This window comes from Rhopalosiphum maidis, chromosome 1 (assembly GCF_003676215.2).
Source record: "Rhopalosiphum maidis isolate BTI-1 chromosome 1, ASM367621v3, whole genome shotgun sequence".
Taxonomy (NCBI): Eukaryota; Metazoa; Arthropoda; class Insecta; order Hemiptera; family Aphididae; genus Rhopalosiphum; species Rhopalosiphum maidis.
Window position 1 is genome coordinate 76,639,363 of NC_040877.1, and position 15,283 is coordinate 76,654,645.

Genomic DNA, 15,283 nt, shown 5'->3' on the forward strand with positions numbered 1-15,283 from the left:
TAATAATACATAAACACCACAATATACATAATTTAAAGTAAATACATTTAAATTCTGACGTTTATTACATTTAAAATTTTAGATTATAAATCTTTGGTCAATATATTTTTATAAGAAATTTAGTATTATATTATTAATATTCATTTTTAGAAATAATTAATTTCAAATATAAATTTTCTATTCCACTTTAAGACTTTAAGATGATGCCATACACGTCTGTTATCTTCGTCTTACTAACACATATGATACCAAATTTTAAGTTTGGAATAATCTATTTTACTGTATTATTTATATTATTAGAACAAACTAATCTATAAGAAAATTTAAAAGTAAGAATATTTTCTAGGCCACCGCAAAGATTTTATAGGTAGATTTTAAAGAATGTTATGGGCATTTTAATATTGGAAATTTCAATACTAAAAATAATTAAGTAAAATTTATTATTCTGAATATTAAATTTGGTGTGTTATGCGTTGATTGAAGTTAATAAAACAGACACATATACAGGTATTATGTCTTCTTCATAATTTTAAATCAGCATTTTTTGTTGATAAAATGCATTGTCTTTTTTGATAAATTCTTTAAAAAAATTGCATTACATAATGGGCGTTTTTAAATCGGATATAATGATACTTTATATGGTTGTATAGAACTACCTGACCTAATCTATAGTAGTAATTATTATTAATTAAAATGTAAAATAAAAATTAAATTTATTTATTAAATATGTTATTTAATTGTACAATACTACAATATCCGATTATTTTATGTTTGAAAAGGGTTAATACGGGAGTTACCAAGGAAAATACACATTATTTTAAAAACAAATATTTTTTAGTTAAGTTTTGTTAAAAAATATTTATAATGTATTAATGTCATCGTGTCTCGAAAAAATCTATAATTTAAATGTTCAAGTGTTTCAGTGTTATTTTTAAAGAGAAAAAGTTTCACTGAAAATAAAATGTTTTATCTATATACTTACAAATAGACAAATAATCAAAAATTGACACGCTTCTTGAAGTCCTTGAAAATATTTACATTGTAAATCACGTATCAAATATTTATTACAATTTGAAAATCACTTCATGTTTAAATAAATAAAATTAAGAAAAAATAATTACATTTATGTGTTATTTTTAACACGTTAAAATAGTTATATAGCTTAAAAACATAAAAAATGTTAATAGTAATTATTGTGCATACTTTTAAAGCTTTTAATAGGTTACAATAATTATGCAAGACAACGTTTATACTCCAACACATTAATATTCAAAGTCTCCACCTAGACCCAAATATAATCTAATTGTTCATATCACCAAAGTCTTGGCTCTCTACTACCCATTTTATCTTCAGGAAAATGACATATAGCTCGTTGGTAGAAGTCTCTCCTACGATAATCAGTGTTTACGAGAATGGAATTACTTAAATTTACTTTGTTGTGTTCAGGTAGTAGGAGCTAGTAGAAAATAATTCATTTTTAGTAGAGTTAATGATAGATCAATTTTTATAATAATTATAGCTTTAGATCTAATAGATTTTTACCTGTTTATATCACTGAGATTTTTTTAATAATTTGGTCTTATAATTTTTATTATTAGTACTTAGAGAAGTAGTATAGCTTAGTATAAGTAGTTATGTAGTACCTAGTCACTAAAATTATGTTGATGCAAACATTTTTGTTAGTAATACAATTAATATAACAAGTAATTTAACCTAGGTTAGATAATTTAAATAGAAATCATCGATTTTGAGTAAGGATTTGTTAGGTATATAAATACAATTAAATAATATAAATTTATAACTTTGGTTAAACTTTTAACAAAAACAAAAAAATTATCACACTGATTTCATATATAAAATATATTATAGAATAATATTAAAAATGTTGTTGATTAAATATTTCCTTTAATCTAAAAAGATGATAAGGAACTATACACTATACATATATACTTCAGGTGGCTTATTTTTGGTTCTTTGTCATATTCTATGATGTGTTTTATTTTATTTATAAGAATTTTTATTTTCATAAATTATCTATCATTCAGTTTCAAGTTACCCAAAGTGATGGTTTTGTTTCCAACGATACAATTTGCTCTTAATATATTATTATTATCTGGGGCGTCTATGAAGGCGTTATTCAATATGGTGTGCGCATTGAAGCTAATGGCTTAATATCTAATAATAATATAAAATACTTACCCCCCTATAAAGATAAAAGTAGTAGTAAACAAATTCTATTTCATTATATACATATTTATAGAGCAGTTTAACGAATTGTTTGATATTTTAATATTTATTTGAAATAAATTAGTTTGTTTTTTTTTTAAAAAAATTGACATTTCAATAATTAATGAATGGTTACATTTTTTCATTTATTTTTTATTTTTTTATTTAAATATTTTTAGAAATTACTAGACCTCAATTTATATGAAGTCCCGGAGTTATTTACATTTCAAATGTATGATATATTAAATGTTTACAAATTAAAAAAAAAAGAAGAAATAATATAATTTGATAGGGTTAGAGACAAATATAACATTTGTTAATGAAGTACCTATAATTTTGTTCATGTATTAGTATCGTCACATTTACATATTAGTCAGCATGTGATTTACTTTTTAAATAACAATAACTTCTTGCAATCTAAAAAAACTGGACATTGAATTTTAAATCTAAGTCCCAACAAAATCAAAACCCTTTTGACAAATAGTTTCTAATGACCAAATTTGGGAATATTTGTTTATTACATACTTAGTATTAATACTATAGTTTGAAGGAGACAATAAATTATATTTTTTATGCAGGTATAAAATACTAATTTTAAAACATAAGTTTGTGATATTTTAAACATACAACTCTTAAAAAATTTCTTGGTTGAATACCTAACAATTTTTTTTTGTTGGGATCCTGATAAATATGTTTTTATAAACTTCTCGTTGAGTAAGAATATTATCATAAGCACTATTCCAATATATTATATCATATACGATTTGAGATTTAACGAGTGTTAAGAAAAGTAATCTAATATGGTATATCACTACCTAATTGTTTTATTATATGTATTACTTTTTTTAGCTTGCTGCAATTCGATTTTTCTATTTCATGTCATAACGAAAATGTTCTATATACATTATACCTAGATATTTAAAGTTTCTAACATTAACGTACAGTGACACAAGACTATATCTTAGCAGTTATCATCGTGCAAAACTCCGTGCAATATTCCGTGTATTGGTATCAGCCATCAGGTTATTTGTAAAGTAAAATATATATTATAATATTAACATTTTACTTCAATATACATATTATATTAAATTGTATTCGGTTTCTTGTCTAAACCTTTTCATATTTTAATGGTGAAATATATTATATTTTAATATATAGTTATATTGATATATGGGCTGACAGAAAATATACAATTTAGAAATTCGGTAACTATTATTAATTCAATTTTATTAAATCTAGATATTAATTTAGTTTATTAGATAAACATAAACTTATTACTTTTAAAAATAAATAATTATCATTAAATCATAATTAAATTCAATATCATGTTTGAATGTTAGTATTTTATAATTTTTAACATTATTTTTTATTTATAATATCTTGAAGCTGAATTAATAAAAATGTGCACTAATAAAAATAAAGATTGTTGTATATCTAATATGAACTGAAATTCAAGTATTTGAAAAGATTTTATATTTAAAAAATTATTTTCATTATTTAAGTTTACCATAATTTCATTGTTTATTTTCGTCTTTACATAGTTACATAGTTACATAATTTAATTTTCTTTTTCATTTTGATTTTTAGTGACATTTAATATTCATTTTTTTTTATTATAAAAATAATAACAGTGTAAATCATTGTACAAATATTAAATTGTGTAGCGTTGTTTTGTAACAACAAGATTATATCTCATAAACTGAAACTTAATTATTACTTTAAAAACGGTCTCATGTATTGCTGAAATAATATTTCTGTAGTACTTGTAGCCTTATTTTAATATTTAATTTATAATAAAATAGATATAAGTTGAACAAATTTTATCGTTATGAAAAAAGTTATATGTATATATTCTATAGCTATACGGTCATCAGATACTTATTTTCAATCAGATTTTATTTATTTTACAATTTTAATTGAAGTATGTAAGTAAGTTTATTTATTTTAGTTATTTTATTTACATATAATTAAATTAAGTTAAATTATATTATACTGTAAAACTTTGTTATAACAAAGATAACAACTGATTTTTCATTTAGTGAGACTAAAATACATATATGGTATTGTTGTTATTTTCTATTTTAAGGCGGTTTTACTATATTTAGAACTTTTGAACTTTTAATTTCTGATTAACGATTATTAATTTAATTTTATAAGAATATATTATATAGGAATCATAGTTTTATATAATAATATATCAATTTTGAGTAATAATTAAAATTTTATATTACCTATTAAATAAATATATTTTAATACATGTATAATTTATGGTATAGGTAGTTTTTTACTTTCAAACTATTTTTATAAAATAATTTTTCCTTTTTCAATATTATTAGTACATATAGTTTTAAGATAATATGCATTTTAAATATTATTAACAACTTTATAATTATTAATTTGTATAGATTAGGTATTTATATTTATAAATTATAAAATTATTGTTCTAAAAATTCGAGGTCTGCATCAACTCATTTTTAGAAAATATTCGTTTATTATATACTTTTAAATGATAACATTTACGGACATATAAACATAGTACGGACTAAAATGATAATTTTTCAAATTGTTGAAATATTTACATTATGGGATAGTTTTAAAAACAAAATATTATAAATTTAAATCTCAGTAAGTAATGACTAAAAAGTTAAGGCAAAGTCAATACATATATGATTTTTAACTGTAATAAATGATTTTTGAGATCTCTGTATTAAGTTAATGATTTCTTTCTAATTATCATCATTAAATTGCTTATAAATGATCTTAGGTACTTGAAATAAATTTATGTTTATAATTAGTAATTTTACAAGTACTACATTATATAATTGTATTAAGGACACGTTCTCATATTACCGTGTTGTTGAACAAAATTGAGTCATGAGTGTCGTACAGCAATGGCATGGTGATATTTTATTACAATTAGAGCGAAATGTTTATTTTTAAGCTTTTATATCATTTTATCAAGTATTTTATAAGCTAAACATTGTACCTACTAAAACTAAAGCCATACAATGGTACAATTAGTATAACATGGACATCTAACATTCTTACCAACAATCGAATTTTTTCAAAGAAGTATCTATCTGTTTAAGCTGTCTAATGTCTATGACTATTATGAGTAGCTTTTGTGTAATATATACTAGGTATTCCCATTCAACATTTCTTTAGCCTTGTACGTAATAAGTTTACTCTATAGTGTATTTGTTTAAATTTTTTAATATTATTACACCATAATTATGTACATGTAAGGTGTATTATTTAGATATTAGTACTTCACTACAAAATTGTAAAATTGTTCTAGATTATCTAATTTTGAACGGAACAGAATGTATCAATAGGCTTAAAATAAAATAGCTTTAGTTAATTAATTAATGTTATTGCACATTTAAGACTTAAATACGAGTACGTATCAAAATTAACATGTGTAATTTATTTTAAAATGAATTACACCAAGATTTAAGATAGAAGATAGTTTAAAAGGTCTAATTCCATAAAATATTTTATTTATTCTGTTTAATTTGGCTTGGCTTAACATTGCAAAAAACTTCTAAAAAAAAAAATAAATAAAATATCGAAACGATAAGACAGATGGGGTTCTAAAAATATGTTGACTATCAAATACTTAAATCCTCCCTCCCAAATATTTTTCAGAATCTCCACCAATGACTATAATTCCGTAGGTTATTCTTATAAACAATAATAATGAAAATGTCGTTGCCATAAATACTTAATAGCATAGAATAATGAATGTATTATACCATGACATTATAATAAAGTACTTTTTTGTTCGACCAAGAAAATATTTTTGATTTTTGTAAACAAACACACTTCGACGTGGTCGTGACAGGTGTCACATAGTAACGCAGGTACCTACACGCCATAATAATATTCGAAGCTTTGACAATACATAGGTACCTATCACGAAAACATGCTACGGAAACCAGCTGATAGAGTGCCCTTTTCGTCCAAAAGCGGTTTTCTCCCGTTAATATTATAGTCACCGTTGTCACGGCGTATAATATTCGTTTCGGAAACGGCGGGCACGCGCCCGTCCGCGTATTTCCCCGCGTCACGGTACACTAGCAATTGTTGTAATATACTATCACTACATATTATACTGTCTATGTACTCGCTGTATATGATACAGCTATCGTACCTACCTATACGTATATTATATTTATAGGTACCAGGTCTAGCGTATGTATTATAATATATATATATATTATATATATTGTACCGGCGGGCGGTGGCGGCGATGCAGCGCGCGCTCACCTACATCAGGTTGCACAGGCGAACCGGTTGTCATCCCGAGTTCAGCAGCAGTAGTCGCGTTGCTCTCGGTCTGTTCGCCACGCGCGTTTTTCTGTTTTCGTTTCCGCAGTGAATATTTTATATTTCCATACATATAATAATATTAAATATATATTCATATATGTTTATACGTCGTCATATGCGCCCGTTGTCCGCGATTGTGTGCGAGTGAAAATATTATATATTATACTATCGAATCATAATCGTCATTATTATTATTTTTATTATTGTTGTCACTGTCATTATTATTGTTATTATTATTACTTCTACTATTATACCACTATCGTACGAACGTCATAATAGTCGCGGTGTACACGTAGAGTGAAAAACGACTGTACTTATTTAAAGTAAGTGATATCCACAATATCATAAAGAGTTTTATCATGCCTGATATGTTAAATAAATTTGTATAATACATATACGTATATGATGTAGAAGGTGGTGCGATTATCTACACACAGGCATTTAGCATAGGCACTAAAGTAATATATTATGTAGATATGTATTATAGTATAAGTACCGTAGTATTTGTCAGTTTTTATTTTGTGTACGGTTTGCAAAGAACTTTCTCAAAAAAGTAAAAAATAAATATATATTAAAAAAACATTATACTTATCTACGGTCTAAATAATAATCATGTACAGTAAAGCTTCATGTCGATAAACTCGGTTCGTGGTCATCAAAATGGCAAGTGTTCTTATATATATATATGAAAAAATGATTTCAGCATAGACCTGAGGTAGGTATAATAATAAATTTGACATTTTTGGTCTAACTAAAAAATCTTTTAAATAATGAGTAAATTTATATATTTTTTAAAAATTCATACACGGTGTAGGGTATAACTGGTATAAGCATTTGTATGTATATTTGAGGGGGAAAATTATAGTTCAAAATCATCTGAATAAATAAAGCACAATAATTATAGTAGTTAATAAAATATAAACGTTTATAATTAATTACATTATTTATTATAAGTCAAAATTGTATGACTTATTATTAAAACCAAATGGTTCATATTCATATATATTTTAGTAATATCAATAGTAGTTTATAATATGTATCTATCAAGAGTTTACAATATCACACAACAGTTTTAACTCGACATTTTACACGTTTTGTACATGTCACTAGGGAAAGTTGCTGATCGTGTCTACGTGACAAGGTGATTTCGAACGCTTCGGCGAATTTCCAAAAAAAAAATAGAAAAAATATTTTTTATGCTTTGAATTAAATATAAAATTGGCTGTTTTATTTGAAAAATTTCGTATTATATATAAATATATATAAGATAAACCTGTGAGAAAATATTATTATTTTCGTATTAAAGCACAAATTACAAATACATAATACATATGTACTCAGAGATAATTACAAACATTCATTTTAGATGATTTTATAAAATTTTATAGTGTCATAAGATGTATGGAAATTGGATATTTTATTAATCAAATATTAAATTATCTATATTTGAGCATTTTTAATTTATTATATAATATACTGGTTAAATATATTAATTGTAGTTTTTATTTAACTTCTATTAAAAACAAATCATTCAATTAGATTTTGTATTTACTTTATTTATTTTTAACAATATTTTTATGTAAGAACATTTATTTTTGTCATTATGTGCTTAATTGAGTATAAGATTGAAATTCAAGGTTAAACTTTCACTTTTCTAGGCTATTCGTAAAAATATTATTTTATTAGAAAAGTAAAAAGTTGTAATATTCCAATTAACAATTTTTATGATTAAAATAAACAAATTTTTTTAGAGGGTATTACCTATTTTATAAAATATATACATATTTTATATTGGTTATATAGTTGAATTTTTTCGTTAATATTACTTATAAATCAATTATAACAATTATATTACACGAAAAATGTTAATGCTTTTTTAATTTGATTTTATCATGTATATCGTCATTTCGATATAATATTTTTGCAATATGAATGCATAGTTTTAGATATTTGTAATGACTTAAGTTAGTTGTGGTTAAAATTATATATAAGTAAGTAGTAACTGTGAAATGCATTGTAATTCAATGTATTTAGGGTTCAGATTCTATACCTAGTGTTATAAAATATTGATCACGTTTAAAGCTTCCTAATATTAGTTGACATTACAGATTCTGTTATAGATATGAAAATACTGAATAAATTTGTACAATAAATTTATATATCAAATATGAAAATGTTTATACAGTTTTATAATAAACCTAATGATTACCATAATATTTCCAAAAATCATAATCGATAATTTGAAAAGAATGTTTAATTAGTTGAGATTTAATATTCATGTTATATAAAATTATAATAATTTCCATTTAATAAAATTTCTATTAAATATTATGGTTACGCTGATAAATTCTTTAATTAATATAAATAGATTTAAACAAAATCATAGTTTTCATAGAGTTTTAAAAGAAATTGAGTTAAGTCCTTTTTTATGAGTATCAATTAATATTTAACATTCAAATTTCTTACTCTATTATATTTTATTTCTTATAGGTATCTACTATAACTACTTATATATTTATCTATTAAATAATTGAATAGTTTCTTAGCCGATGTGGCAAAGCGGAAACGGTTACAGGACCTCCCACTATATAAGCAGACATTACTATAATAACAAGCCATAATGTTTAGGAATTTATAATTATTAAGCCGATGCTTGGAAAATACAATATAGCATTAGTAATTTATATGTGTGTTATAATAATAATAGTAATAATGATAAAAAAAAATAAACATCATAAGGTACTTGGTGAATACAAATTATATGTTTTTTTTTTATAAAGGAATTTATACACATCGTTATACGTCTAGAGATCATGAATAGTTATTTATGATTCTTAGATAGCTACGTATGAAGTGAAAAAAAAAATTATTAAAATTCAATACCAATTTTAATTTTGAGTTAAATATTAATAATTATAATAAAAAATAAATAAATAAATAACTTTTATCGTGTATGTGATTTGTCTAATTTTATTAAGTTTTTTTTGAGAATTATCAGCTATTTTAGACTAATAAAATATTTCATATTTATATACTTAACATGAATAATAATAATTCATAATTTTAAAATATAATTGTTCTAGACTTTGAAATTATTGGAATAAGCCAAGGTTGATTAATTAATTTTGTAGTTACTTTTATAATATTAAAAATATAATATGCATTTTATTTAGTTAAAATTGATAATAATAGTTGACTATTATAAATACAATTCATATTACCAAAATATAATTGTATTGAATATGTAATTGATAGAAAAATTAAGCAAGTTAATTTTCTGATTACAATAAATAACATTTTAACTTGAATATTTTATTTTTTAATTAAAGTTAATAGTAAAGTAGACTTAATATAATTATTTAAACATATTAACAAATTAAAAGAAAATGGAGTGTCAACTTTAAAAATATACTTATACTATTTTTCTTCTATACTAAAATACATACTGTTTTTAAATTTTAAAATTTTGTATTTTATTTGAAAATAATTTCATGGTTAGTAATTTATTTTAGTATATCTTCAACGAAAAAAATTATAAGTATATATTTTTTTGATTTGTCTAGTATACTTATAAAATATGGATATTTTCTTAGACATTATTAGTTTTAAATGTATGCGTTTCATTATAGCTCATTATTTATTACTCATATGAAGTAAATTATCATGGATTATGGTAATCAATTTTTTTTAATTACAACTAATTAAATATTTAGGTATTAATGATCTATTTAATTAACTGGTTATATGTATTCTTTATTTTTCAAATATTTACATTGCTACACGTTTGTTCGATAATTAAATTAGTATGTTGAATAAAAAAAAATAAGTTATATTTTACAAAAAACAATTGATTTTTCATAAAAATGTAAGTTAACTAAATTATCAAAGTAAGTATTAGGTTCATTTACATTTTAAAGTACAGGTTAAACTTACTTTTATTTGTGTATTTTAAACTAGTAAATATTTAAATTATTGTCATATACTTAAATAATGAAATTAACGTTAAAAGCTTACTTTTTAAGTTTATTATTTACATTAAAAAATACATAATATAATTCTTATAGTTATTGATTTTAGATTTCATTTACAACTTGATTAAAAAAACATTGGAATTCAATCCTCATTCTCTTTCAGATTTATTAGCATACATCAATGTTTGTATTTTCTTCTTTAGAATATTAAAAATCCTCGAACATATTTTCATCTTCAAGCCTTCCTGGTCATATCACGAATCCCAAACACATAATAGTCAAGGTGACGAAATCTAAAAGCAAAACACACAAATATATAATACATGTATAAATAAATAAATATATATATATATAAATTTGGAAAGACCTTAAAAAACAACAACAATTTAATGGTCAAATCGTGTTCTGTTTTCTCAAAAGACGAAAGATGTCTCCAATAGCTCACATTTCCAAGATACACACAACAAAGTACAGTTAGAATGTGTGCGAGTGTTGGAGATATTCATAACAATACTATATTCAATAATAACACGAGTTTATTGATTAAGTTTTAAAAGGAATAATATTACTTGGAAATAAATATAATAGAAAAATAAATGGTCCTTGTATAATGTCACACAACTGTTAATAATTGATGTTATTGAGAGGGATAATTTTTATTACTATAATACCTAACATTTTGAAAATAGAATTGTCTATTTATTTTGACTTTTGATTGAATATGGGTAATATAGGTAATATATTACTTATAAAGTTAATAAATAATAATTAGGTACATTTATATAAAAACCAAATTAACACTGTTTAATATCTTTTTCTATTTTTTATATACTAGAATTTAAAGTAGTTATAAGCATATTCTTCATTCAAATAAATATTCTTGTACAAATGAAAATAGTAATAAAAGTACGTGTAATTATTACAAATAAAATAAAGAATTATTTTAAGTAATATTTTATGTGTAATATAAGAGTGCATTTACTCTTAAAAAAAAAAATTAAATAAATAAATTATAACGGCAATTATGTTGTATTGACATAATATTTAAAAATATAATTTTTAATTTATTTGAAGGATGTAGATAAATTATAGTTATTGATATGAATATATGACACATGAGTATAATATGTCGCCTCAATAGAATTTTAAAGGGAAAAATTATCGAGGAAAAAATAGTAAAGTTATTGCGTGAACGACCTAATTCAGAGACTTTTTATTCCCGTGGGACATTCTAAACTCGTACCTTCCTGTCAGCATCGACTCATGTCACTTGTTTAGCAGGTCGAGGAAAATATAAATCTGTAGGTCTCTTTTTCGTATAAATAGTTCAATGTACAAAATATTGATCAGTAGTTTTGAAGTTATTTAGAACATTGTTAAGTAAGTAGGTAACATGTTTAAAAAGTATTTTAATTTAATAATTGTAATCTTCAATGCAGTATTATTATTATTAGAATACTATTATTTGTATAGAAATCTAAAACTCAATATTGCAGTCTTTATTATAATGTTACTAATCTAACCAAGGTAGTTTAACATAAATACTTTCTAGTTTCTTTATTTTATTTGAAATAAAAGCTGTGATTTGTTAACAATATCATCGAAACATTATTAGGTATAGTAGGTACTTATTTTAATAATGCGCCTTCACCCGTCACAGTAACCCTATTCGATGTAATTTTGTAAAACTAACAAAATAGTTAAATAAATATGAATTAATTATGTATTTGACACTAATTATTTAATATATGTATCTATCTAAATTGTTGTGAGAGTTTCTGGTTACATATTTTATAGTATCATACTAGTTTAAATTCATGTTATATTTTACTACCAAATTATTTTTACACCTAAGATAAATATTATATAAACTGAGCTATTTTTAAAATGAATTAAATTTCATTAGAATTAATATATTTGATTATATATTCTATGGTTTTAGTCAAATAGATCAGTTATTTTACAACATACCTACAGGTCATCGTATATACAAAACAATACTAAGCGTTTTTTTCGAACATATACATTCCTATCTAAAAGGCACATAAACACATACCATACCTATATAAGTTATATTATGTTTTTAAAACGCATTTAAAACTGCGTAGATATAAATATTTTTTTTCACGTAGAGCTCAATTTATACGTAGTGTATATAGCGGTGGCGTATTATACGTTTATGAATTTAAGGTATAGGTAATAATTAATAAATATAATATTTGCGCTAAACTAAAATTAGCGTTAGGTGGTTAATTAGTTGTACAAATTAAAGCACATTCTTTCCAGTGTTTATGTTTAGTTTATTCTAAAAACCCATGTATGAAGTTTTAAAATTTGGCCCGAAGAATATTTCGGCGAATTTTCGTTTATATATTGAGTGAAACAAATTCGCATACAAGTAAATATTCTGCTTAAATATTATTTTCTATGTAATTGTAAATATTTTTAATCTTTTAAAACCCGATCTTTTTTAAATTCTAACGTCAAAGTATGTTCATTTCAACTATTAAAACCTCCCTCACTTAAAAATCGTTGGAAAATCACTTTACAAATTATACAAAAACTTCTGCATAGTTTTTCATAGAAACATATTTCTCTTGAAGCAAACTAATGCAAGTTTTAATTTCTATATATCGAATTCCTCACCCCTTAGTTTGATTCCTCACGTGTATCAAATTGTGTGGGTATAGTATCTTATTCAATATTTCACAACGTTGACAATTTTTCCTGTGAAATATTTTATTGCTAGTGTATTGTATTTTTTATTTCTGTTATAACGTCTAATCCAAAAGTGACAGAATACTGTAATTATGTAGTCAGAACACTGATGCATTCCATACTCAATTATATAATAATAGTGCCAGCAAATTGATTTTCAAGTATCTGGTGCAAATGCACCTTGTAAAATGCATATATTACTTCCCTTTTTTTTATTAATTGTATTTTTATGAGCCCTCAACCTAAAACACCGCTTCTTCGGGACAAAACTTTCTGGATATATATGAGTCAGACACGCGTGTGTGTTTATCTATAATAACATTATCTTACTGTATGCACAAAAATGTCGTTGTCGCGTGTATGTCGTATTTATATTTTCATGCTTGTTTCTGGCAAATTGACCCTACTATAATATACAACAGTTCACGCTGTTACGTAATTAAGAGGACATCACTAGCGTTTCCGCGCACATAACATATTATAGTCATGATGCATATACGTGTGACATCATTGGAGATCATGGTGGTTCTTCTCCCCCCATAAAATTTTTTTTATAGGTACGAATACGTATTCAGTATATATGAATTATACAGAGTGATTCACTAAACACACTTACCCCTATTTTTTTACTTAAATAATATATTTATTAAAAATCTGATTTTTAAAATTTTTACAAATACCATATTTTTAAATTGTTAAGATTTTTGGTATTATTTAACGAGCATCCTGTAGAAATATAAACTTGTGTTTTTTCAATGAGAACTTCTCTTCCCTATTCAATATTTTAAGTTATAAGTAGATATTTTTTTTTTGAATATTTTATTTCAACGTATCAAAATCAAAATTCAAGCGAATTGTTTTTGAGTTATTTAACACTGTGTAGGTTAGGATAATATATTTAGAAGATGATATAGGAAATATGGTGGTTTACATATTTTTATTATAAATATTTATAAAAATGTCCTAAGCATAATAAATACGAGATTCAATGTGAAATCTGTTTAATATTTTTGTGAAATCATATTCGAGGATTATGATTCTTAGTATACACATTTTAATAACTAAGAAAAAATTCAGAAAAAATATCCACTAAATAATTTACAGTAAAAAGGAATATTCTTATTTGAAAAACAGAAGTTTTTATCGTTACAAGATAGTCCTTAGGTAATCCAAAAAATCACTAGAATTTAAAAATTAAAAAAAAAATTAAAGGGCCATGAAATATATATAGGTATAAGGTATTAAAAAATTCCAAAGATTAGAATTTTAATAAGTAAATTATTAAAAGAAAAAGTAGGGGTTAGTGTGCTTGATGAATCACTCTGTATACCTGTATAACCGTGATTATATTATATATGTTTTATAAACAACTGACACATCATTTAGTAGCGGCAGTGGTCCCTTCCTCTTATAGTCCTCTTCCTGGTTTCCCGACGGATGGGTGGCAGTTCAGTTGTTTTATTGGTTTCGTAATACGATCGCTAAAAGGCCACGGGAGCGCATGCATATTGCGCAGTGGCGGCTACTCCGATGGCAGCATTGTTTTAGTGGCAGTGTAAGTGTGTGTGTGGTGATTCGAAACTGAAGAGGTAACAGTGATGGGTCTAATAATAATAATAATAATGTGAAAGCGTTCTCCTGGCATTGGCATGAGAGAACAATCCAATTTCGGTTTTGACGCCAATAGACTCTTATCGACTTAGAGTCACTGGAAATCTGGAAATATTTTTTATGACTGTGTGCAGTGTGTGTTTTTATTGTTGCAAATGGAATAATTATAACGGTATACTATAATATATCATACGTATCCGATGAACTCAACTAAAATAATAATAACAAAAACAATTTCACATGATTATATTTTTGTGTTTGTATTATATTCATGAAGGTGACATTGGTGCTCGCGTTAATGTTTCAACAACAGCCTTGGATTAACTATTAATATTTAACACTTTATTTTAATTCATCAATTATTTACTCACGAGAGATGCAGTTCACATTATAAAACAATAGAATAATAATATGTTTAATATATT

The 15,283-nt window shown here is 23.9% G+C and overlaps 1 protein-coding gene across 5 annotated transcripts in view; it reads left to right on the plus strand.

The window, feature by feature from the left end:
• Nucleotides 1-15,283, plus strand: part of LOC113556984 (oxidation resistance protein 1) — a 157,203-nt gene that overhangs the window by 13,857 nt on the left and 128,063 nt on the right. The window contains exon 1 of one of the 5 annotated variants that reach the window (XM_026962233.1): nucleotides 6,565-6,881. The exons of 1 other annotated variant lie outside the window; for it this stretch is intronic. The gene's annotated coding sequence lies outside the window, so the exon portion shown is untranslated. Of the gene's footprint in view, nucleotides 1-6,564; nucleotides 6,882-15,283 lie in introns of those variants that run through there. 3 more of the 5 variants (XM_026962234.1, XM_026962235.1, XM_026962236.1) reach the window with 3 other exon arrangements.